The 24,798-nt window shown below is 38.7% G+C and overlaps 1 long non-coding RNA gene across 1 annotated transcript in view; it reads right to left on the reverse strand.

Moving 5' to 3' along the window:
• Nucleotides 1-3,774: 3,774 nt before the first annotated feature.
• LOC141349735 (uncharacterized) overlaps nt 3,775-24,798 on the reverse strand; it is a 54,110-nt gene continuing 33,086 nt past the window's right edge. Inside the window, exon 4 of the long non-coding RNA XR_012357736.1 lies at nt 3,775-3,898. This is a non-coding gene — a long non-coding RNA (uncharacterized lncRNA). The remainder of the gene's footprint in view (nt 3,899-24,798) is intronic.

Here is a 24,798-nt window from a genome sequence, read left to right on the forward strand (position 1 = left end):
TTATGCTGTTGTTGTACATGCATAATTTAGTAAAGTAGATTTAGTGTTTATATAAATATAATATTAATAATAATATGAATATGAATATAATAATAACAATAACAATATAATATTATTTTAAGGTATTTGCAGTGTAATAGATTTTCATTTTACTGTGAATTTACCTGAATCTGGGCTTTCAGTTTATAAAGATGACTGATCATGGTGAATGGCACAAAGACTCTCTATTCTGGTGGGGATAGAGGTTGTGCTACTTTATAATTCAGAGGTTTGTTGCGTTGCTCGTGGATCATAATTGTCACGAGTTTGAGTAACGCAGGTTTATTTTCTGCATAGCTTCATATGCATTAAGTCCGCGCGCATCTCTTTGGGGCAACTTTTTGAGAGGCGGATTTTAACCTGACTATGAATCTTGCACAAAGCACCATCACGGTGCACGTTTCATACATTTTTAAATGCGAGCGATAGTTTTGTCAAAGTTTATAATGCAGACGCGGAGTGGTGTCATTTGTCTGTTGAGTTAGCGCTTTAAATCTGAACTGCGTGAAACAGCCTTCCAAGTTCAGAAATATAACTTAGATGAGACAATGTCGCACTGATTCTAAAATAACTTTCTGAAAGAAAGACACACATGCCAATAAGATTTACCTGTTTTATGATGCCTTTTCTGTCGCTACTGCTGCTTCCTGACTGTACATTTATAATCTTCAGATATTTTATTTTGGTCCGCATGCTAAACTGAACACGCGCCTTCGCGGCCACGCACGTGCACAACTTAAAGGGGACATGTAACATTTTTTTTGTACATATATTTTACGTTTTTAGCAAAAAAGCTTGTGGTCAAACATCATTTGGCGGACCCCCTGCAGTTCCGTCACGGACCCCCTGGGGGCCGCGGACCCCCGGTTGAAGACCCATGATGTAGGGAGAGTTCTAAGTTAATCCAATGTCAGCTGAATCCCTAGGGGTTGAAAAATCTCCTAGTAGAAAAAAACCTAATTTATATAATAAAGGTGCATGCATCATTATGAACGAATACCTAAATTAATTCTTACTTAAATATGAACTAATGATGTGTTAAGGCATGTACTAATCATAAACTAATGAAGAGTCATCATTTAGTACAACATGACACATAACTCAATAAATGAATTTATAATCAAACCTCAGAAAAAAAGCTACTAACCAACAGCACTTATTGTATTATAGAGGTGTGACGACACACTTAATCCACAAGACGAGACATGAGAATGGGTTCACGAGAACGAGACAAGATGAGATTTTTGAATTTTTTTAAGAAATGCTCAATGATCAAATAAATGAATGGTAAACTGAAATCACATTATTTTGAAATGTTTTAACTAATCTAGGACTGTCCCTAACAATTATTTTGCTAATTGATAATGAAGAAGCGTAATTTTTTTGGTAATAAAAATAGACTCGAGTGAGCAATAACCTTTAAAATTACATAGTAATGACGATGCAATAATAATTGGTTCAAATGAAGTCTAAAAACAAGTAAACACATTACAGTAGCCTTTGTAATAAAAAACAGCATTATGTATTATAACAAATAGGGCTGTGCCGATACATCGCGTTCCCTATTAAAAAGACCTGCTTGAAATCGATACTGAATTGCAAGGCTCCGATTCTGTGTTTCATGCACAGCTTGTGCGTGTACTATGGCTCTGTGATCAGTAGGAAGTCCTTATCAATATAAAATCACTATGAGGTTGAGTCGTTTATAACGTGCATTTAAAAAAGCAACTCTCGCCAAACACAATCATTCAAAATATTTTTATTATCATGAAAATACCTGAAACAATCTGAAGAACAGCAATATAAATATCCCTTTAGACATTTCCTGGAAATAGTGGGTGTTTCTCAATTCCAAGAACGCAAAGAACAGACTTGCGTCATCGTGGAGATTGAACTTGCCAGGCGACCTCGGAAGAATGAACTCAAAAGGTCGCGAGAACACAGAACGCACTTATGAGAATTGAGATGTGGGCGATCTTCCTGTTGGTCACCTGACCTCCGCCATTGTTTTGCCGCAATGACTTATGGGGCGTGAAGCGATTTCAGCGCGCAAGTCTGCACTCGATGCATCCTCGATATCAAGAGAACACATCCGGGTATTTTCATGCGTCCTCTCTCCTAGCGTTCTTGAGAATTGGAAGGAACTTCGACTGTTAATGATGACGTAGAGCAAGGACACAGAACGCAAGATCGCTGAAGAACGCATATTGAGAAACAGCCAGTGTTTGGTATGCTACTTCTTCTGTGGCACAAATGGCGTTTTTTCACGAGAGCGCCCTCTGGCTTTTGGATGCGGCGGCATTTCACCGTAACTCATTCAAATTCATTCATTGAGAAAACGCGCATTTGCACGATTAATCAGCACAGCCCTAATAACATATGCCTGCAGGGGGGTGCTAAAAGACCCACTTCTGTTACTTTTACTTTAGATGCTTACTTTTAGCTAAACCACATTTAAATCCATTTACCACCTTATTTTTGAGCAAGAACATGCAGAGATAAAATCATGTTAACTCTGAATGAGGGTTTAATCCACTAAGACACATCTGACACTAATCAACACACAAACACAACACGTCTCAAATGAAAATTATTGGAAACCCCCCCCAAAAAGCACACGCAGTAAAAGACAGAATATAATGCATGCACATTGCATTGTAAAAGATTTAGCTAGAAACTTAACATTATGCTGATATTAGGACAGTGGCCGTTGCATCCTCCGGAGGTCGCATAAGCAGCCTGCATACGTCATCAAGCCTGGTTTATTTAAGTTAACTGAGAATTACATTCGCAAGTCATAAGCATATTACAACAATTTATGATTAACTAAATATAATAGTGAACTTTATAATTGTTAATATTATCTAATAATACAGTCTTTATGACGTATGAGGTCTACAAATGCGACCTCCAAAGGATGCAGCCTTTTGTTAGTTTCAGAAAAAAGCCAGCATTTCACCTCCACGTGAAATCTTGTGACATAATTAATTTTGCGATACATATTTCGTCGTACAAGTTTTCGTCACCCCTATTGTATAATTTTATATGTTTTGTTTCATTCAAATTCTAACTTTGATATTGTTTAAGGTCATGAATTTTCTTTTGGGGGGCCGCATAAGGATACCACTGCATAATAAGGATAATCATCCTCCACACTCCTGTCTGAAATCTACAGTATTTAAACTAAAAGTAAGAGTCACACTTTTCTCTGGTGTTATGTGTGTCAGCAAGCATATTTCTAAGCAGACAGCTGCTCTACGAGCAAAGCGTCTGCGCTCCCTGTTAATATTTCATTTTCTCTTGTAACGCCAGTCAGCTCTTACCCGCTCCTGTAATTACAACCTCTCCAGCGTTCAGAAGCTTTCAAACTGGACGATGTGTTAAGATCCGTGACATTAAGTGATTTCTTTAATAGGACGAGTAATTAAGAAGAATTTGCTGTGGTTTGGCATCTCCAACCCTCGACGCTCACGCAAATGCCCTTCCACTTCAATCACATATATCTAACAGTATCACAGTCTAAAGTGTGAAAGTGAATAAATGGGAATTTCTATACCTTTGGGCTGTAGATTTACACACGATTCTCAACATCTCTGATTTAATCACAGACGCTAGCAAGGCCAGGAGACTTTTTTTTCCTTTTTGCTCCAACATAAAATCTCACACCATTGATTTTAATTAACTTCACACTGCTTATTTGTTCCCGTTTTTACAGATCACTGAGACACAGAAATATCCATTTATTTTCCAGATTTTAATTATACTTTCCTGAAAAACAGGGTTCCTGTTTGCTGCACAAGAACTCCGGTGTTAATTGTGTTGAAGTGACAAACCAGACTCGTGGTGTCACAAGTTTTGCCTTGAAGAAAAAAACAAACATTCAGATTGATCGCCGCTGATTATTGTCACAGACCAATCTTGTTTTTAATTAAATTAAGGAGGCGGCGAGTATTTATGAGTGCTTTTAGTAATATGTCATGCGTCTTTGTTGCCGTTTCAAAACACAACACTATTTTCTCTTGTCTAATTAATGGTAATGAGTACATATTAATCCAATACACAAATTTGTCACATTTATTAAAAAGATTTAGTGTCATCATTCACTGCTTTCAGGGATGTCTTTGAGAATACTAGTAGCAGATTAACTGAAAAAAAAAAACTAGCTACGTCATACTAACAATCTTATATACTCATTCACATTAACTACATCCAGATATAGTGATTCACGTTTGATGCCGATGACAAACACGCAAGAGAACAAATGTTTGATGTTGTTTGATCTGGAAGAATCAGAGTGTGTCTCATTTAGTTTAAAGCATAGAGGAGATGATATAATCAAATAAAACCTGTTTTATGATAACACAGTTGTATCTGTATGGCCTTCATGCTAACAGCCCTCAAGCATAGACATCACAAAGCAATAAGGCTGATTAAACTGAGATGAATAGAAAAGAGGCGCTGGAGTCATTTTTCCATTACATTTCAACACTTTAAAGAGACATTAAACAATACGATTCCAGATACACATTTCAAAGAGCCAGCAGGGTTCATACTTTATACACACTTTAAATGTGTTCCTATCACTTTCTAAATCTTTTCATCTTCAGCGACATCAGCTCGTCTTTACTGTAACATTACTAACCGTCCTTTGAAGGCGCTTACTGATCTTTTACAACTGCTTCTCTGTCAATGTCAATAGCGTGATAGTGATCTTCCAATCCACATTCCAGTCTTATTCAACTCGCAGTCTCTGACTTAAGAATGGTGAGCTTTTTGTGAGCTTAGAGACATTGAATGTTTGAAAGATGTTTATAGGGATTTTTTTAGTTGAGTTTGAGAATTTTTGAGACTCTTGGTAACAGGGTAGCCTAGTGGTTAGAGAGTCGGGCTTGTAAGCCAAAGGAAGTTGGTTTGAGAATCAAGGCCAGCAGGTTACAACCAAGGGGCAACCTTTCGTTTTCTCTCGTGAAGCCAATACGGAAGGTAAACTGCAATTTATCGACTGGCCACTAGAGACAGGCTTCAAAAGGCAGTCAAACCCATAAACACTCCATGTTAACTCTTTCCCCACCAGCGTTTTTTAAAAAGTTGCCAGCCAGCAAAAGTTGCCAGCCATGATTTTCATAAAAGTTGAATGCCTTCCAGAAAATGTTCTTCTTTAAATATATAAACATACAATATATCATATAAAAGAACAGACCCTCTGCTTTAAAAAAAATTGTATCCTACCTTTATTAGTTCTCTTGTAATCACCTCTCAAATATGGGTAGGTTTCTTCAAAAACACCAACTTTTAAGCAAAAAGCTGAGATAATTAAATTTTTTTGAAGGACTTTTGATTGAGATTAGAGTCAGCGCGATGCTCAAAACATACACAGAGTTCTTACTCTTTCATGTGAGGCGTTACTTCCAGGATGCATTACCTCATTGGCACACTGTAAAAAAATTCTGCACTGTAAAAAATACTTTGCTGCCTTAAAATTTTTGTTGAATCAACTCGGATTTACAAGTCATTTCAACTTACTATTATTTATCTTGACTAGAGATGAGTTGTTATAATTACAGTTGAGTTGTTATAACTTATAAATTTAAGTTGACTTTTCTCAACTATATTTTATAAGTTGTGACAACTAATTTCTGTTGACATGACTTGTAAATCTGAGTTGTTTTAACAAAAAAATTTAAAGGCAGCAAAGTTTTTTTACAGTGTGTAGAAATTACAGTATTACTGGGTATTACTGGCAACTAGCTGCCAGTAACTTACTGTAGATTTTATTGATGTTATTTACTGGCAACAGTTTGTTCAAAGTTAACTCTTTCACCGCCAGCGTTTTTTAAAAAAGTTGCCAGCCAGCGCCAGCGTTTTTCATGATTTTCACAAAAGTTTAATGCCTTCCAGAAAATGTTCTTCTTCAAATATATAAACATACAATATACCAAATGAAAGAACAGACCCTCTGCTTTCAAACAAAGGTTTCATCCTACCTTGAGCAGTTCTTTTGTAATGAGCTTTTGAATATGGGTAGCTTTCTGCAAAAACACCACATTTTGAGCAAAAAGCAGAGATAATTCAATTTTTGTGACGGACTTTTCATAGAGATCCCATTCAGAGCGATCTTTAAAACAGACACGGACATGCAGCAGCTTGCCATAGGGCAATACTTCCGGGTTTAAAAAGTTGCGGAAGGGCGCCACCTAATAGCGGTATTGCGGAAAGATGGAAATACTCGTCATTGGCGGGGAAGCGTTTTCTCTTGATTGACGAGATATCTCGTCAATGGCGGGGAAAGAGTTAAATAGACATGAAACATTTTCAGTCTTTATCTTCTACAATAAGTTACTGGCAACCAGCTGCATAATTACAGCAATTTTTTTACAGTGCAGGGAATCACTGTGCAGGGAATCAGTAGCCTGGTGCAACCAGACTCTCGTACATTCATTTCATTTGTACAGAGAGTCTGGCCACGCTCCATTGCCAAGCGTTACATCCGTTAAGGAGGGTCCTCTGTTGAAGTATAAAACTATTGGATCTGCCCAGAGTTACTCTGAATCTGCCATAACCAATCGCTAACGTTTGGTCGTGACGTATGTCACTCAGTTTGGCGAACGACCTCAACGTCTGCGTTCTTAGCCACTCCCCGCTGTTCGCTGATTGGACCTGCAGATTTTTGCCGGAGAAAACGAAACTCTACAGAGCAGTCCCAGACGTTGTTCTGAAGCGAAATGAAAATTAAGCGGAAGAACGTAGGAGGGCGGAGCCAGGCTAGGGAATCAGGGGGTTTCTCATAATTGACAAGTTAACTCGTCAATGGTGGGGAAAGAGTTAACATGCCCAACTTTAAAGCAGAAATTAATATGTTTACAGCCTGATACAAATATATTTTTTGGTGTATATAGCTAATTTTGCCCCTTGTGACAACTGTGAGTGGTGTGAATTTTTCTGTAACTCATCCGTTTCAATTATATTAAAGGTGTAGCGGAGGATTTTTTCGAATTTTAGAAAAGAACCGCCTTCTCCACTTTTTTAAACAATGCAATTGCGCAACACTCCTGATTGGCAACAAGGAGGACCAATAGTCTTGATGATCCAGCCGGAAAAAGAAAATCCTCTGCAATACCTTTAAGTCATAAAGTTTTGCATAATTAAGGGCATGGCCACTTGAATGACAGGTGAATTTCAGTTGCTGTCACTTCTGTTGAGCTAGGTGGGCGTGGCTTCAGCAAGCAGGCACCTAAGCTCCACCCACGTTCCACCTTCATAGAGACAGAGCGCACTGTGTCATAACCTGAAAACCACGCCCACCGGTGAGAAAACAATCTATCCGACTCCATTGACTTTGTATTGCGAGAGGTTGCCTCCTTGTCATTTCTGGCTTATAACAAAACACACAATAATGCCTAAAAGCTGCTGTGTGACAGGGTGTTCAGCTAACAAGCCAAAAAAAAAAAAATTAATACGTTTTTATAAGCTGTAGACCCCAAAAAACGACAATTAAAGACACAAAAGTGGAAACAGGCAACTTTTCACAGTACTACTATTAGTAGAACTGCGCCCACTGGAGGGAGTCGGCGATCCACTTTTTTCTCCTTAAAGTCTGGGTTTTACGGCTCGTCAGCTTATAAAAACTTATTTCTGTTTTTTTTTTTTGTTTGTTAGCTGTACATATTGTCACACAGCAGCTTTTAGGCATTATTCTGTTTTTTGTTATAAGCCAGAAATGACAAGGAGGCGGCCTCTTGCAATACAAAGTCAATGGAGAAGGTTGGATTGTTTCCCCCTGGTGGGCGTGGTTTTTAAATTAGCATAACTGCGCTCTGTCTCTATGCCCCTTCTCTATCCCCACTACAGACGTAGTGTCCGTGACGTCACCCATAGGTTTATGAAGAGCTTATTTGAAGCAAATAGTTGGCAGGGCCTGCTGTCGCCATCTTGGCAACGAGTCACTGGGCATCACTCATAGATAACCAAAAATTGGTAAAGAGGCGGGATGTGGGTGAATCTGAGGTGGCTGGTTGCTGAAACCACGCCCGCCTAGCTTGACGGTAGTGACGGCAGTGGCAGTTCATCTGTGGCCAAGCCCTTATTCACTCATGTGGCCACGCCCTTATTTATGCAGAACTTTAAGGATTAATATAATTTAAACGGATGAGTTACAAAAAAATCACCCCCTCACAGTTGTCATGAAGGGCAAAATTAGCTATATAGACCAAAAACACTCTTTGTACCTGGATGTAAACACATTTATTTCTACTGTGAAGTTGGGCATTTTAACATGTATGGGAATTGACTCCATTTTGGAGCCAGCCTCTAGCGGCCAGTCAATAAATTGCAGTTTAAATCACTTCCGTATTGGCTTCATCAGTGAAGGTGAGTCTCGGAAGTTACCCTCGGCTAAGATGATGATGGCAAGCTCTGCCAACTTTGGGCTTCAAAAATGCTCTTCAGAAACCTACAAGTGACGTCACGGACACTGCGTTCTTATTTTATACAGTCTATGGTTACGACTGAGATTCCCCTTGAGTTAAGCCCAATTGTATTTGCATATCTACTATCAAGCAGCGATACTGTCGCTTCTTACAACATAACAATTACAGACAGTTCTGACATTAATTTAGTATTACACTGGCACATAAAAGTAATTTTGATCCTGACTAAAAGAAGCAGAAAGCATTGCATCACTCTGTTTACGCTTCCTCTTATCAGCTGGAGCAGAAATAAACTGGAAGAATTTCATCTTGCAAACTGATCTTCAGATTTATTTTCCCTGGCAGCATGCAGCTATAAACAGACATCCAGACCCGAGCCGTGACACCATGTAGACAGTGCGGACAGAGACATGCGGTGATAACATGGTTAACACATGGTAGGAATGGTTAACAAACTGGACCTAAAACGAGAGCGCGGGTGTTAAGTCGACCTGGTGTTATCGAGCTTGACAGTTGTGACAACTTGAATCACATCAGCAATTAATGAGCAATTTTAGTTCAGATTTAAGCACAGCTTATTTGTTCCCAATTAGCATCAAATTAGCAGTTATTAGGCAATTAAATGATCACATAAGGTCTACGGATATATTAGCAAGGCTTGGGCAGCTTAATCAGAGAGAGTTTCTGTAAATAACAAAATCTGTTTAGACAATTCTTGAACAGAATTAGAAGTGCATACAGAATACCTACATATTTAATACAAGGATATGTGTAGGAAACAGAAAAGAAAGGTAAAGAAAGTTTTTCCTTTTAAAAATTAAGTGTTGGGGTGATAACAAAAAAATATATTTAAACAGTACTTTTTACTCATTAATTTTTTCTTTCATTAAATGTGCTAGATGAAATTGCAAACATTTTGAAAAGACAAAATAAGTAGGTTGGCAACATCACACCCCTTCACATGTGATCACCTTTCCACGGCATTACGCAATTACGTGAGGTCGCACTGGCGCTTTACAGGACCGGAGATAGATGAGAAGTCGTGGTTTAAAAGTGCATTTTTTTCTTGTCAAAAATGACAATCGTTTCACTAGATAAGGCCCTAATGCCTCGTTTGGGATTGTTAGAGTCCTCTGAAACTCCACTGAAACTGCAATTTTAAACTGCATTAAAACTGTTACGTTTTGGGGTCCATTAAAGTCCATTAAAATGAGAAAAATCCTGGAAAACATAATTTCTTCTCGACTAAACAAAGAAAGACATCAACATTTTGGATGACTTGGTGGTAAGTAAATTATCTGGACTAATCCTTTAATACCTAATGATTTTTAGCATAAAAAAATGATAATTTTGAACCATACAATGTATTGTTGGCTATTGCTACAAATACCAATGCTACTTATGACTAGCTTTGGTCCAGGGTCACATTTTAAAGTAATGCTATAAAGAATAAATAGCTTTGTTTTGTGCAACCAGGTCGGAGTGATCTGTACTTTGAAAGTCCTCTAGCTAAATCATGCACCATCTTGTAATGGGTGCCAGGATAAGAAAGACACATCATTCAGCTCTATCATTACATCATAACTTTTGATGTTCTTAAGTTTCTTTGTAACAGTCACTTTCTTTTGCTCTCTCTCAAGTTTGATTTTGTTATGCCCATCCTTGTCTAGATATGAACTTAATGGAGATGAGTGGTTTTAAACTCTGTCAGGAGAATGCCAGCAGATAGAGAGATGAAACAAGCTCTACTCTTTCCTCTCACCCTTCTGTTGCAATGCAAGACCTTACTGTAATTACAACCAGTACTTTAGAAGAGTACTAAACGGTCATCTCTCCCTCTTACGCTGACCTTCTTGCTCTCTTTAATTCTTTATTTCTGCATTAACCAACAAAAGATGTTCACAGATAACAACCAAATGCATGTAATTATGGAAAGTCCATTGACATTCTTTCAGAGAAAATCTGTGTAATTAAACAATTGTGAAAAGTGTGCACGTTTGTTGTCTTGTGTAATCTGTGTCTAATGTTTAGATTGGCTTAGTGTATTGTTTAGTTTGCACTTTTGGTCTATTTTAGATAATTATGTATAGTTAAGTGTGTTTTTTGTGTGGTCTTATCCAGCACTGAGTACTGCGTTTTCTTGTGTAGCACTTCGTTTCACTATGTACATATATGAAATGACTGTATGACTGTATATGAAATTAAATTCTACTGTGACACTCCATGTTCACATTTGTAGTTCAGTTCACTTGGTTCTTTTGGTCCAAACGAGAGAAAAAAATCCTGATTTGCTTAGCATTCAACCAAATTTGGGGCTTTATTGTGTGCAGGTGTGGAAACGAACGTGGCGATCGACGATTGGACAATTCAGTGTGAAGGAGGAACATAAATAAGGCCGTTGGAGAACAATGGAGGCGGGAGTTGGCACCGTTAGTTCACGCTGGGCTTGCTACAGGAGAGGGGCGGACGTGAAAATGGAGAGGAAACCGAAGCTGTAATAGAAGACGAGCGTTTGGAGGACGAGGCCTATGGCCGAAAGTGACGTAACCTTCAATGAAGCGTGGAGTTTGATTCACAGTGAGTGGTTGTTATTCCGGTCGAGGCTTGAGGTGAGACGGAGTGACGAGTGGGCTGAGAGAGAGAGACGTAGTGGAGATATTGTGGATTTGGCAGCACACACGGAAGATTGGATTAATAGAGGATTGAGTTGAGTATTGAAGAAGTTCTTGGTGAGGCCTTGTGTTTACATTTACTGCTCGCTCTGTAGTCTCCGTATTCATCAACGGCGTCATTGTGGGACACGTTGGAGGGAACAAAGCAGAGTGTTTTGACTGCCTTGTGTGTATTGAACATCAGGAGGAAGAAGGAAACCGCCGTGTGACAACGAATCAGTGAGTATGCATAGTTACTGCTTTGTGAGTACCTCTGTATGAACGGTGTGTGCCAGTACGTCACGAACGGAGACGAGCAGTGTGGATTACTGTCGTGGGGTGACGTCCATCTAGCCATCCTTCGCGTCAGCCCTTCTGTCTAGCATTCAGGATCTACCCTTAGTCCAACGTGGTGGTGCGGCCCTAAGTCTCAGTGAGTGTGTGGATTGCTGTGGATGAGTCTTTTTGTTGCTGTGTCTACACATGAGAAGATTGTTGTGCGGTGTTGTGTAAATGTTGTCAGCACTCGCCCCCTAGGCCGAAGAGGAGAACTTGGACGACTGCTACTCTCATACATGCCCGGACGGCGACTTGTAATCCCTTCCTCCGCCTGGCGGCGACGGACTATCTGTAAGGGATGCCCGACCCCAGAGCCCAGTGTATTTTTTTCTGAAGTCTCACTTGTAAGCCCAAAGCTAAGAGCTATTGCACCTCCCTGTATACTCACCTGTAAGCCCAAAGCTAAGAGCTATTGCACCTCCCTGTATACTCACCTGTATGCCCAAAAAGCTAAGAGCTATTGTACCTCCCTGTATACTCACCTGTAAGCCCAAAGCTAAGAGCTATTGTACCTCCCTGTATACTCACCTGTAAGCCCATAGCTAAGAGCTATTGTACCTCCTCCGTATACTCACCTGTATGCCCAAAAAGCTAAGAGCTATTGTACCTCCCTGTATACTCACCTGTAAGCACAAAAAGCTAAGAGCTATTGTACCTTCTCCGTATACTCACCTGTAGGCCCAAAGGCTAAGAGCCAGCGTATCCCTCTGCATACTCACCTGTACGCCCAAAGCCAAGAGCCCAATGTACCTCCCTGGAGGAGAGAGAATCGAGACTTTTAAGTATTTAAATCCCCCTAACCATGGTTTTAAGCTTTAATAAAACTTGTTACATTTTATTTCCTTTGTCTGTCTGGTCATTGGGGTGTTTTGGGACCTCCTCGGGGTGGAAGAAGAGGGAGGAGCGTGACCCGCGACATCATCTCGCTTTCTGATTGGATATTGTTTAATATCGTTTCACGTGATAATCTCAAGAGCATGCGCTCGTTTGTCCTCGGGGTTCCCCCCACACATCAGGATTTCTGATCGTAAATATTAAACATGAAATTCACAATCGGGATGGCTCCAATAATCTGTAAAGCCATATAATCGTGACATAGCTGGGATTGTCGGAAGGGGGGAAATCGGCCGAAAATCAGCCCGATTATCTTTTGGTGTGTACCCAGCACTAATGTGCTCATTGTATGCGTGTAGACCTACATATGAGGGTATTTTAACTCCAGAAGAGCTTATTAAATGCCTAAAAGATGCAAAGTGTGTTCACACTCAAATGAACGGCACTAACTTGAGCAATCGCACCAAATTAAATTTTTAATCAAATAAAATCTGCCGAGTGTGAACACAATCTTATTTGCAACTGAAGGTACGGTAATTAATCGAAAAAGTAATCCTGATAACAATTATGGGTGAAACAATTACATAACTCCAAAAGCCTCATTTGTGCACATTTTGCGTTTCGGCAGTATGTTTGAGCACCAAATACAGTGATGAATCAGAAGTTGATGTGTCCTTTAGCCATTCTTTTTGTTTAATAAATGAAAGGTTCCATATGTGGTAGTATTCAATCCAAAACTAATAAGGGACATGCAGCACTCAGTCTCCAATGATGAAAAACTTAAAAACTTTTTATTAAATAAAATAATATATTTGGTTTCCATAACTGAAGATCAAGTGATATATGTATTCCTCAAATCTAAATGAACATTATGTCATAATGGCAAGTATATTGTATGGTGCTTACCATTTGTATTTCTGCGTAATGTTAAATCTGCACAGGCCAGGCAAACAAACTTTAAAAGTTTAGAATAACCTAATTTACAGAGGAGCGAAAGGTGCACTTAGCCGGACAGCACTCTCTGATTTAAACTGAATGAATCCACCATGACATTTACAGCTGCCAATATTGCCCACATCTGAGATGGAGATAGTGGACCATTAAAATGTTCAAGAAGGTATATGGTGGAGCAGGTCGGGTAGACAGTGACCTCTCCTAGGAAATGCCATTTAAAAAAAAACGCAAAGGGTTAAAAAACCCAACCCCTCAATTTGAGAGCCAGGAGTTCGATTGAGAACACCATCAACAATCTGCAAAAACACTGCAATCTAAACTCCCCCAAACCACCTACTGCACACTCATTCCCACTGGATCCAAAATCAAGGCTTTTAGTCAGCGACCCTTCCACAACCTCTTCCCATTCAAAAACCCTTCTATTACTGCTGCGATCGGTAAACACATCTCAAGACACCGCAGAGTGCCTGAAGTACTGAAATGTGATGTGCTGTTTTTAGCTTTTGCACACGAGTATCTCTCTTTCTCAATCTCTCATTCACACAGATTTAGAGTATATTACTCTAAAAAACATACTTTACTGTATAATGCTGCTCCATTTTTCATCCTTATCACCAGGCCTCTGACTGATGTATACTCGCAAATCTAAGGTGAAACCGTGTGCCCTTTTCTTTCATTTTATCAGACCTCTATCTTGTTCTCAAACGGTGCATTTACTCCGAATGATAGCATCTAAATCAAAATCCATTACACCAACAATGGTTAAATTCTCATAGAAAAAACTTGTTTGACAATTTCTTTCTGCAAAAGTAAACAGTCAAAAAAGCTTTACAATTCATATGACATTTTAATATTCATTTTCTCATGTCAATAGCAGACCTGATATAGGCATCAAATGTGGGTACTAAGTGAAGATATCATTTACAAAAGAACATTGTTTAACATTACATTGATATACATTTTTAGATGTGAAACATCCTTGTTCACATTTAAATTTACTTATATGTATAGTTCAAAAAAGGTGTTAATTGTACAATTTAATGTCAAAATTATTTGCATTATTTTGGAGGAATACCACTTTCTAAAATCCTAATTTTAACTACTGCTTATAATGTATAGTGCTACTACACTTTGTTTTGCACATCAATTTAATGTACTGTAAAAAGTGTTTCCGTTCTCTGTAAATTAAACAAAAATAAAATGAGTAAACTCTATAAAAAATTGAGTTCTTTTTTTATTAAAATATGAGTTAAAATAACATAACAATTTGAATTATCCAAGTAATTCTAAATGAACACATTATTGATTAAATTCAACTTCATTTTATTATGTATAATAAACTTAGATTTGTAAGAAAGAAAGAAATCGTAATAATTTTGTGTTGAAACTACATAAATGATTTTAGTAAACATAACTAACTAGGCAGTAGACTCATAGTTGCCAGCATGCTTTGCATGGGACTGCATTTGGAGAGTAAGATTTGAATTTAAACGCTATTTTATGTGTTTTTAACTGAAAAGAAAGACTTGTTAGTGTTTATTGTTCATTTATCTTCAAACTTTAGGAGAGTTTCTGTTTCTTCTACCATTGTTCAGAAGACTGGTGCTTGTGGATAGACTGCATACTGAAGTATGTTGCGCTTTACAGCTGCCCAGAACGAAACTGGGCGGGCACGTTGATTGAATAAACGTTTCGTGCCCTCATCTCACAGAAAGATGAAGCATAAATCAATGTTTATGGAAACAACAACAAACCATAAAACAGTTACCTGTACCAAGAAAAGTAAGTAACTCAACTTGATTTTTGTTGTGTTTCTGTTAGAGGGACACTCCACTTTTTTTGAAAATAGGCTCATTTTCCAGCTTCCCTAGAGTTAATCATTTGATTTTTAGCATTTTGGAATCCATTCAGCCGATCTCCGTGTCTGAGGGTACCACTTTTAGCATAGCATAATCCATTGAATCTGATTAGACCATTAGCATCGCGCTCAAAAATAACCAAAGAGTTTTGATATTTTTCCTATTTAAAACTTGACTCTTCTGTAGATACATCATGTACGAAGACCGCCGGAAAATTAAAAGTTGCGATTTTTTAGGCCGATAATCAAGGACTTTGCTGCCATAACATAGTTGCAGCAGGCGCAATGATATTACGCAACGCCTGAAAATAGTCCACTGCTATTGAAAGTTACCAAGGGGGTTATTTTCAGGCGCTGCGTAATATCATTGCGCCTGCTGCAGCCATGTTACAGCAGCAGAGTCCTTGATTATTACACCAGAATGAGAGTATAGTTCCAAGACATATCTGCCTTAAAAAAATCACAAATTTACATTTTTCGTCGGTCTTAGTACACAATGTAACTACAGAAGAGTCGAGTTTAAAATATGAAAAATATCAAAACTCTTTGGTTATTTTTAGCGCAATGCTAATGGTCTAATCAGATTCAATGGATTATGCTAAACTACGCTAAAAGTGGTAGCGCCAGATCCGGAGATCGGCTGAATGGATTACAAAACGATAAAAATCAAATGTTTAACTCTAGGGGAGCCAAAAATGAGCATATTTTCAAAAAAAGTGGAATGTCCCTTTAAGTAATGTTACAATGTTTATTATACTTAGAAGGCTGCAAGTTGACTCAACTTAAAACATTCAATGCAGCCACTTGCCTTACTTTTTATAAGTTAGATCTTTTTACAGTGTAAAGTTTTGACCTATGAATAGTTGACATAACTTTTAAAAACTAGTTGAAGTTGTTTAACTTAATTTTTTAAGTTAAAGTAGCATAAAAATATGGTATAAAAATGCCTTTTTTTACACTGTACAAAGCAACAGTTATGGATCACAGCGGACTCGAAAAATGAATATGGGTCTCATGAATTCTTTTAATGACACCCCTCGAAATATGCTTTTTTTATCTCTCTCATCTTTTCAATCTCTGAACACCCGTTGTGCCATCATTTCATAATATAAAAGCAATAGCTGTCTGCAATGCAACAGATCTTTGAGGTTGAGAAGGAGATGTGTCGTGTACTGGCAGAACACTACAGTATATGGCGAGACACACTGCAATTATGTTCAAAGAGAGTAGTCAACTAAAACGAAAAGAATTTAATCAAAAGCCAGGTGAGGCTTCAGAGAGATAAAACAACAGCGGCCCTGAGCATAAAAAACAACCCACCCAGAGACAGGGGCTGTTATTATTAACTGCCCTTAGCCCTGAACCAGGGCCCATGAGGTGAAGAATATATCTGATGTAACTAAACTGGAGGAACCACAAGTAATTCAGCATTCACATTCAAATCATATTATCTGCATGGTTCTTGTAATCTATATTTCATTAGACACTGATTTCAATAGGTTAGAAATCATATTAGAGATGACGTGTAAATATAGTGACCTAAAATACCAGGAGGAAGTCAGAAAGTGACTATATAATCCTATCAGGCTATTTTGCAGCCGTCACAAGGTTTATAGCCAATAAAGTCTAATAGGGCCATGACAGGCAAGATGGTAAAATGAAAAACGGTAGTATTTTAAATGCTCATTTAAACATTAATAAAATACCCATTGGTCTGAGACTCATATAACATTTGTTCTTGAAGTTTGGGTCCTAGTTTAAGTGGCTGGTGTTGAGTATTATTGTCACAGACAGAGGCATTTGGGTTGACATTGTGAGAGAGTGACTCGTTGACTTCATTAAATGCAATTGTTTGATCTCGCTTGTGAAATGTTCATATATCTGGAATAATTGCTCTGTTTTTCCCTGCGCTTTCATTTTTACTTTGGTAAGTTGATTGTAAATTACACAGTAATGGACTGTGGTGCATTATAGTGCCCATGCTTCATTTCCTAAGAACATAGATCTCTCAATGATAAACACCATCAGAATTCCTTTGAATTTTATATAATTACTATTCATGGATATGGAAAGAAATAACGCATAATACACTGTCATGGGGTGCACTTCAGACTGATATCATATATTTGTGATTTGCTGTCTGATTTGACAGAGCACTTTGTTTTAATGAGCGGTGCTCCTTTTGAAAAGACAATTAAACTGCATGAGAGAATGAGTTTTTGTGAGCCTGGCGAGGACGTATTGGTCGGCGTCGGGAAAATGGCAGTTGATCGATCAATGACATTTCGGACCACAAAGAACAAACAGAAATGATCTCTCAATAGCCTCTAAAATGAAAATAAAAATGATTTTATGACACCTATTAATTCCACAGACAAATAATCTCTCTTTCAACATTAAGAAAGATATTTAAGCAGCACAAAATGCAATGTTCTTTTATGAGAAACTTTTATAATTGTATGGCTAAGTTAAAGTAATCCTGTCCTTATAAGGTTTCAGTTACAATTACAGTTAATATTTTTAAGGTGAATGTGTAATTCTGGTGTGTCCAGGAAACAGTTTAGTTAGTTGCAAACGTAGCGCTTTTCTAAGCGGATTTAAAAGAGGAACTATATTTTATGGCGTAATAGCACTTTTGAGAGTACTTCGACTCGCCTGAAAAGTCCGCTCCCCTTCTCACTCTCATAATGGGAGAGGGAGGGTGTTACTGCGCCGAGTCGAAGTACTCCCAAAAGTGCTATTACGCCATAAAATGGAGCTCCTCTTTTAAATCCGCTTAGAAAAGCGCTACGTTTTATTTTGTACCACCAAACTTGCTCGTATGACTACTCGTCTTAAATAGGAAAAACGTTGATGTGTTTGGTCACTTCTAACTTTATCTCTAAATGGTACCATTGAATGAATGGGGCTAAGCTAAATGCTATCGAAGCGTCGCAGCGCGCTCCGGCGCTTATGTGCACGCACACAGATGATAGAGGGATGTATCAACAATTCTTAGCTAAGGTAATAACATATTTTAATATTGAAAATGAGTAGACTATTCCTTTAACTAAAGCACAAATGTAACTCTTTCCCCGTCAGCGTTCTTTAAAAAAAAGTGGCTAGCCAGCACCAGCTTTTTTTATGAATTTCACAAAAGTTTAATGCCTTCCAGAAAATGTTCTTCTTTAAAGTGACACCATGTAATTTTTCAACCTTCATAATAAATTTTCAAGACCCTTGTGATAATACATCGACTTTAAATAGGTTGAATGACATGTCTACCATAGCCTGACGGGGTCTGTATCACTTTTACTCGTATTTTAAAACTTAGGGTTTCTGGTAGTAACCAGAGCACAAAAAAAACTACAAAATTCGACTGCTTTACGGCATATGTCACTTCCTCCACACAATTTGTTTTTAACGTGAATTTTGCTGGAGGCTACTTAAGGAGTGTAGAGAGCAGTTTCTATTATGTGACTCTGTGGCACAGTCTTTAGTGTCACGGACCTATGACACGGGTGACCCGGGTTTGATTCCCCTTTAAGGCAATTTTTTATATAAACTGTTGATTCATACATAAATGCGATGTTCTTTATAAATTACGGCGATTATATTGCATATAGTTCCCTGTATTCAGATGCTGTGTTCACGTATTTACCTTTCTTTTTACTGTGTCTATGATATTTACATTACAATCCAGGATGCTATAGCACTCAAACTTGCTCACAGTGTAAAACCAAACCCTATTCATTCACCAATCAGTTCCGAGCGTTTCTCTCTTCTCTCTTCCTCATTTGCTGCGTTCCGCTGTCACTCGTGTGACGTATTACAAAGCGGCAGACCTAAACGCATCGGTTTACTTGGATTTGGAGCGATTTTCACACAAAAAAGAGGAATAACGAGCGCCATTGCGGAAAATCCTGGTGGCGAGGGAGAGAGAGAGAGAGGATGCAACAATATTTGTTTGGAAAAAGGCAAGGAAATACGTCTGGTCGTTTCTGAATTGGAAGGCTGCAGCCTCCGGAGGTCAAATATGCAGGCTGCACATGTCATCAAGCCTGGGTTATTAAGGTAAACTGAGCATTACATTCGCAAGTCATAAGCATACTGCAACAATTTACGATTAACTAAGTATAATAGTCAACTTTGTAATTGTTAATATTGTGAAATAAGACAGTCTTGATGACGTATACAGCTTAGAAATACGACATCCGGAGGCTGCAACCTTCAGATTGAGAAATGGCTTCTGCCACGACGAGTTCCTCATCAGAAAGTTGTAACATGACTGCGTTTCTCCCTGTTGTCTCAAAATGTTGATCGTTTAGCATTTTAAATGTTTAGTTTTTAGTTTAGTTTTAAGGTTGGCCAGTTCCTTTCCTTTGCGACAGTGCTGCGGCGCTTGTGGGCTCTAGGGGCGCTAGAAGTGAAAAATACGTGTCTAGCACCCCCTAGTGGCCAAAAAGTTTCATGGTGTCCCTTTAAATATATAAACATACAATATATCAAATGTAAGAACAGACACTCTGCTTTCAAACAAAACTTTTCATCCTACCTTTATTTGTTATCTTTTTATCACCTCTCAAATATGGGTAGGTTTCTTAAAAATACAAAATTTTCAGCAAAAAGCTGAAACAATTGCGTTTTTGCAATGGACTTTTAATAGAGATCAGATTCAGAACGATCATCAAAATATACACAGAGTTTTAAAAATTTGCCATAAGAGGATACTTACAGGATTTATAAGTTGGGTAAGAGCACCATTGGGTGGATAATAGTGGAAATATGGATTGCCGGAAAAAGACGTCATTGGCAGGGAAACGTTTTCTCTTAATTGAAGAGTTAACTAGTCAAAGGCAGGGAAAGAGTTAAATATTGCATAAAACATTTGTGGAAAAAATCACTGTAGTCACTGCAAGAGAAATCACTGTAGGTCTTTGTTCATATATACCAAATTACTTTTATGTGCATTACGCAATAAACACGATTCTGTGATTCTGCTTTTAGAAGTGGATAACTGCTCTTTGGGAAAGCTGTATTGTAATGTGGCGTTCACACCAGCCGCGGTAGAGGTGGCAAAAATGCAATATTCGACTTAACATGTAAACCACTCACGCTTGCCGCCTCTTCCGTGTCTGGTGTGAATGCCAAAAGATCTGGAAAGTCATTCTACAAACGACTTTGATGGCAAACTTTGGGGGTTGCCAGGTCTGCAAAACAAAACCAGCCCAATCGCCGGTCAAAACTAGCCCAAAAATAGCCCAATGATCGCAAAATGTCAAGCCTCAAAATATGCCACCTCTATACCTAAAATACATATTTTACATTTACTTTAATGCATATACACACACTTACTAAAACTCATTGTATATTAAGTAACTACTTAAAAACACATTATGAAGTCTGATTTCATAAATAAGATCAGGCGGAATTGAACCCTAGAAATTTGTGCCTGTTATTAGGGGTAATTTATTTCCATTTAACAATTTACATGAAAAAAAGACATTTGCATGATTTCAATAAATTAGATTGATAGTGTGTTGAAGCGAATTTTCTTTGATGGACTAACGTTAGCCCATTCTGTGCAGCTGTCAATCAAAGAACGTTATCATCTACTGTCAATCATCTCGCCTCAAGACCAGCCTCCATTTAGAACGTTCAGAATGATGTAGTCGTGCATTTTCTTACGGTGATTTGACAACGCGTTACTGTAGCAGTTAAACGCTTAAAGTTTTATATGAAGTTAGTACATTTGATGGCAGCACAATCAACTACATATATGTGATGAAATATAGTGTTGGAGCATATTGTTGTTTTAGGGTGGACTTCCGCTTTAAGAGGGACAGCAGATGAACAAAATCATTCTACCTTCAACCCGCTGCAAAGTCGCCCAATTCTATGAGAAAACCATTGACTCAACACTGCTTACATTTCCCAGACTGCCACCCTATCTCCACTTTCTCATTTCATAAACTGATAATTAATGGTTCTCAAGTGCACATTATTATGGATTTAAACTAATTGCTTTGTATCAACTTTACTACCTCAGTACAAAGGCAATTTAAAAGAGCTGGCAAGCTATTGCAAGTGCTAGGTCTTATACATGTGGGCTGTCAGACCGCACCTGACACTGCAGGTCGTGCACCCGTACCCGGTCTTTGCTCTCTCTTCTTCCTCTCATCCTCATCACCCACAGGCATATCTATTAACCTGACAGCACAGGAACTGCCAAGCACAACTTCCATGACCTCGGGGCTAATTATAAACCCCATTATGTGCTCCTGTCAAATTAGGAGACTGGCTGTCGTTTGCAACGCAATGTGTGGAAATAGCGGAGTCAGGGCCTCACAGGCCACACACACACGACCTGATAAAAGGAGAGTCAGCCATGATACCAGGCATTTTTCATGTGTGTTTTGGCATTTGGGGAAGCCATACTTCAGATATGTGACTCAATAGCGTGCAAAATCTAAAAGTTAAAGTGGTTATTTATTATTACACAACAGCATCCCGAGAGCAGAGATCACATGGGGCACTTACTGTTTGTATCATTGCAGTTGTCTGTGTTCATGACTTGACAGGCTGTCAGTGTATGTTTTGCTCGAAGACACTCAGCATTAGGGCTGTATACATAGTACCCTGCCATTGAAAGTTACTAAGGGGACTATTTTTGGCTGCTGTGTAATATCATTGCGCCTCCTGCAGCCATGTTACGGCAGCAAAGTCATTGATTTTTACGCTGGAATAAGGGTATAGTAACTAGCCATATCTGCCTAGAAAATCGCAACTCTTAATTTTCCGTCGATCTTAGTACATGTGGTAACTACAGAAGAGTCAAGTTTTAAATAGGAAAAATATCAAAACTCTTTGGTTATTTTTGAGCGCAATGCTAATGGTCTAATCAGATTCAATGGATTATGCTAAGCTATGCTAAAAGTGGTAGTGCCAGACCCGGAGATTAGCTGAATGGATTACAAAAAGATAAAAATCAAATGTATAACTCTAGGGGAGCTGGAAAATGAGCATATTTTCAAAAAAAGTGAAGTGTCCCATTAAGATAAAGCTAAACAGTAGGATATAATCCAAAAACTGGCAGTGATAAGGTTTTCCCAAAACCCCAATACACTCATCAGTTACTTCCCCTTAAAGAACTGTGGAGCCTCTGTTGGACGTAAGGGTCTGTGAACGAATTTTGTTACACCCAGATCGAATCCAGGCGTCAGTCGTGCTGACCACGTTCTCAGCACCATTACGCAATTAAGGACATGATTTAATTATCTATTTATCTGTTTCTGCACTCTGGATGGTATACACAGAGTCTAATGGCCTCGCTTCATTACCCTCCATTAGGAGCACGGCACAAAACAACACGGCGAGGTTAATGTCTCTCATGCGGTTCCCAGATGAGTTATGATTGAGGCCTGCGTGACAGACCCGGCACTACGACTGTGCAGACCGCCTGCCCATAATAACATTTTGGTATTGCTAATGCTGGCACATGGTTATGTGATGGCATCACAGAACATAAAGCAGATTGGCCATCAATAAAAACTGTTTATGTTTTTCGTTCCGATATCAAGCATTTACAGAAAAGCTAATGTATGTTTGTCTAAATACTACAAAAACACATGCCTTCTCTTTGATACATTACTGAAAAATAAGATTATTTTTGACTCTAGGCTCTATTCATGAATATTAGCTGACATCAGTCACATCTCAAACTTGTCTTCCACCATTTTGAGTACCAGAAGTGGTCGCAAAAGAACTAGAAGCTATGCCTTCAATATGTTGTTAGCATCAAAATCGCTATTTTTACAATACTAAAGCCCGATTTATAGTCGTGCATAAGGTCTACGCCGTAGTTACGCAGTAGGTTATCCGTAGCCTGTGCGTAGCTCTGCGTAGCCTGATGTGCACCTCGCTAAATTTTTAACAGCGCGTCAGTACGCAGACCGCAAACGATGTGATTGGTCCACCAGAATCCCTCCCGTCAGGTAAAAAAACTGCGTCATAGGGATTTCCGTTTGTGACAGTGAAAACAAAGATGAGCCAAGTTGAGGAGTGATTTTACTCAAACTGCATCAAAAGTCTCTGTTTATTTACTTCCATCATTGCTGGTCTTCTCAAATTATACACAACAAGTTGCTGTTTCTTCTTCGTTTGTGGGTTAACTTGGTAAGCTGCTTTTTCTTTGACAGTCGCGCTGCTACTGTGGTTACAGGCGAGGTTACTGCCTACCAGCGGTCTGCTCGTGTGTTTGCACATCGACGCGGACGACGACGCAAAAGTATAAATGAAAGCCGACGCAGAACCTACGCTGTCGCGGCTACGCCATAAGATCTACGCACAACTATAACGAGCCCTAAAGAAGGCTCGGCACAACATGATACTTTGCTCAAAGTATCACCTGTGTCTCTACACGTAAACTCGAGCATTGAGAACATTGTTTGTGTACACAGACTTTACTAAAAAGAAGGTTTTGAACAACTGACTTTGGTTGGTTTGGTGTCTGCTCGCCGCCATCTTGCCAGTCAAGATGTATCCATCTCCGAATGCGACGTAAGGAGGGAGGAGAGTAAAGATGGATAGCTCCTAAAGCATTGTTCCATATAAATTCACAGAAAATTCGTTGTTTTGTCCCAAGTGAAAATTCAACAATATTGACTTTCTAGTTAAAAAAGGAGCCTCATATGAGATTCATTCATTCCGAAATCGATTTTTTATGTCTGACAAAGACGGCGAGCGAACACCATATCAGCCAAAGTCAGTTGTTCAAAACCTTTCTTTTTAGTAAACTCTGGGTACACAAACAATGTTCTCAATGCTCGCGTTCATGTATAGAGATCCAGGTGATCCTTCGAGCAAAGTTTCATGTTGTGTCGCACCTTCTTAGTGTTGTAAAAATAGTGGTAGTTCAGAAGCAGCGGACAGGGGCTGGAAGAACGCATCAGGGATCAAGTAGGCATCACACCCTAACCAAGTAGCATTTCTTTTCGTGACAGTCGAGGTGTGAAATGTTGTCTTTCGTAGCCATTTCCTGTATCCGTAAGAATCATAGAACGTAAAAGATAAGAAATCCGTAAATCGTAGCAAGGTAGCCAATGCTTGTCAGTAGTCTACTGGTACTCAGTAGGTACTCAAAATGGTGGCAGGCAACTGGAATGACGTAAAAAGTCACATGACTGATATTCATCAATAAAGAACAAAAAATTACCTATGGTTGCATGTAAACCAATAATGAAAACCTTGGAGGTCACTTTCTGCCAACAGCATGGGTTTGGGGTGGGACTATTTGTTTAGTCAAAAGGGAAGATTGTTTGGTAAATCTGTTTGAAATTATTTGCAAGACTCTTTAACAGGAGATAAATAAATTACAGCACCAATGTTGCAAATTGCAACTGCAAATTTGGTGCCACTTTGTTGTCACAACAAAAATGGGTATTGTGCTAAAACACTATTTTTCGCAGATTTCAAAATTGACTGAAAATAACTTTCTCATAATAAACAAAAAGACCTACCTTCTTAAACCATTAATGCAATAATGCACCACACAGAAAGAGGCCAAGAAAGCACTGAGCATAATCTAAAACGGTCAAAATATGTACCTCAGCTGTCACTGGGGTAGTACCTCAAAGATACACATTGGTAGTGCTGCACAAACATTTCTGTGCATTTTGACAGTATGTTTGGGCACCACTTTGTGCAGCCCTACATATTG

The sequence above is a fragment of the Misgurnus anguillicaudatus genome, chromosome 15 (genome assembly GCF_027580225.2).
Source record: "Misgurnus anguillicaudatus chromosome 15, ASM2758022v2, whole genome shotgun sequence".
Taxonomy (NCBI): Eukaryota; Metazoa; Chordata; class Actinopteri; order Cypriniformes; family Cobitidae; genus Misgurnus; species Misgurnus anguillicaudatus.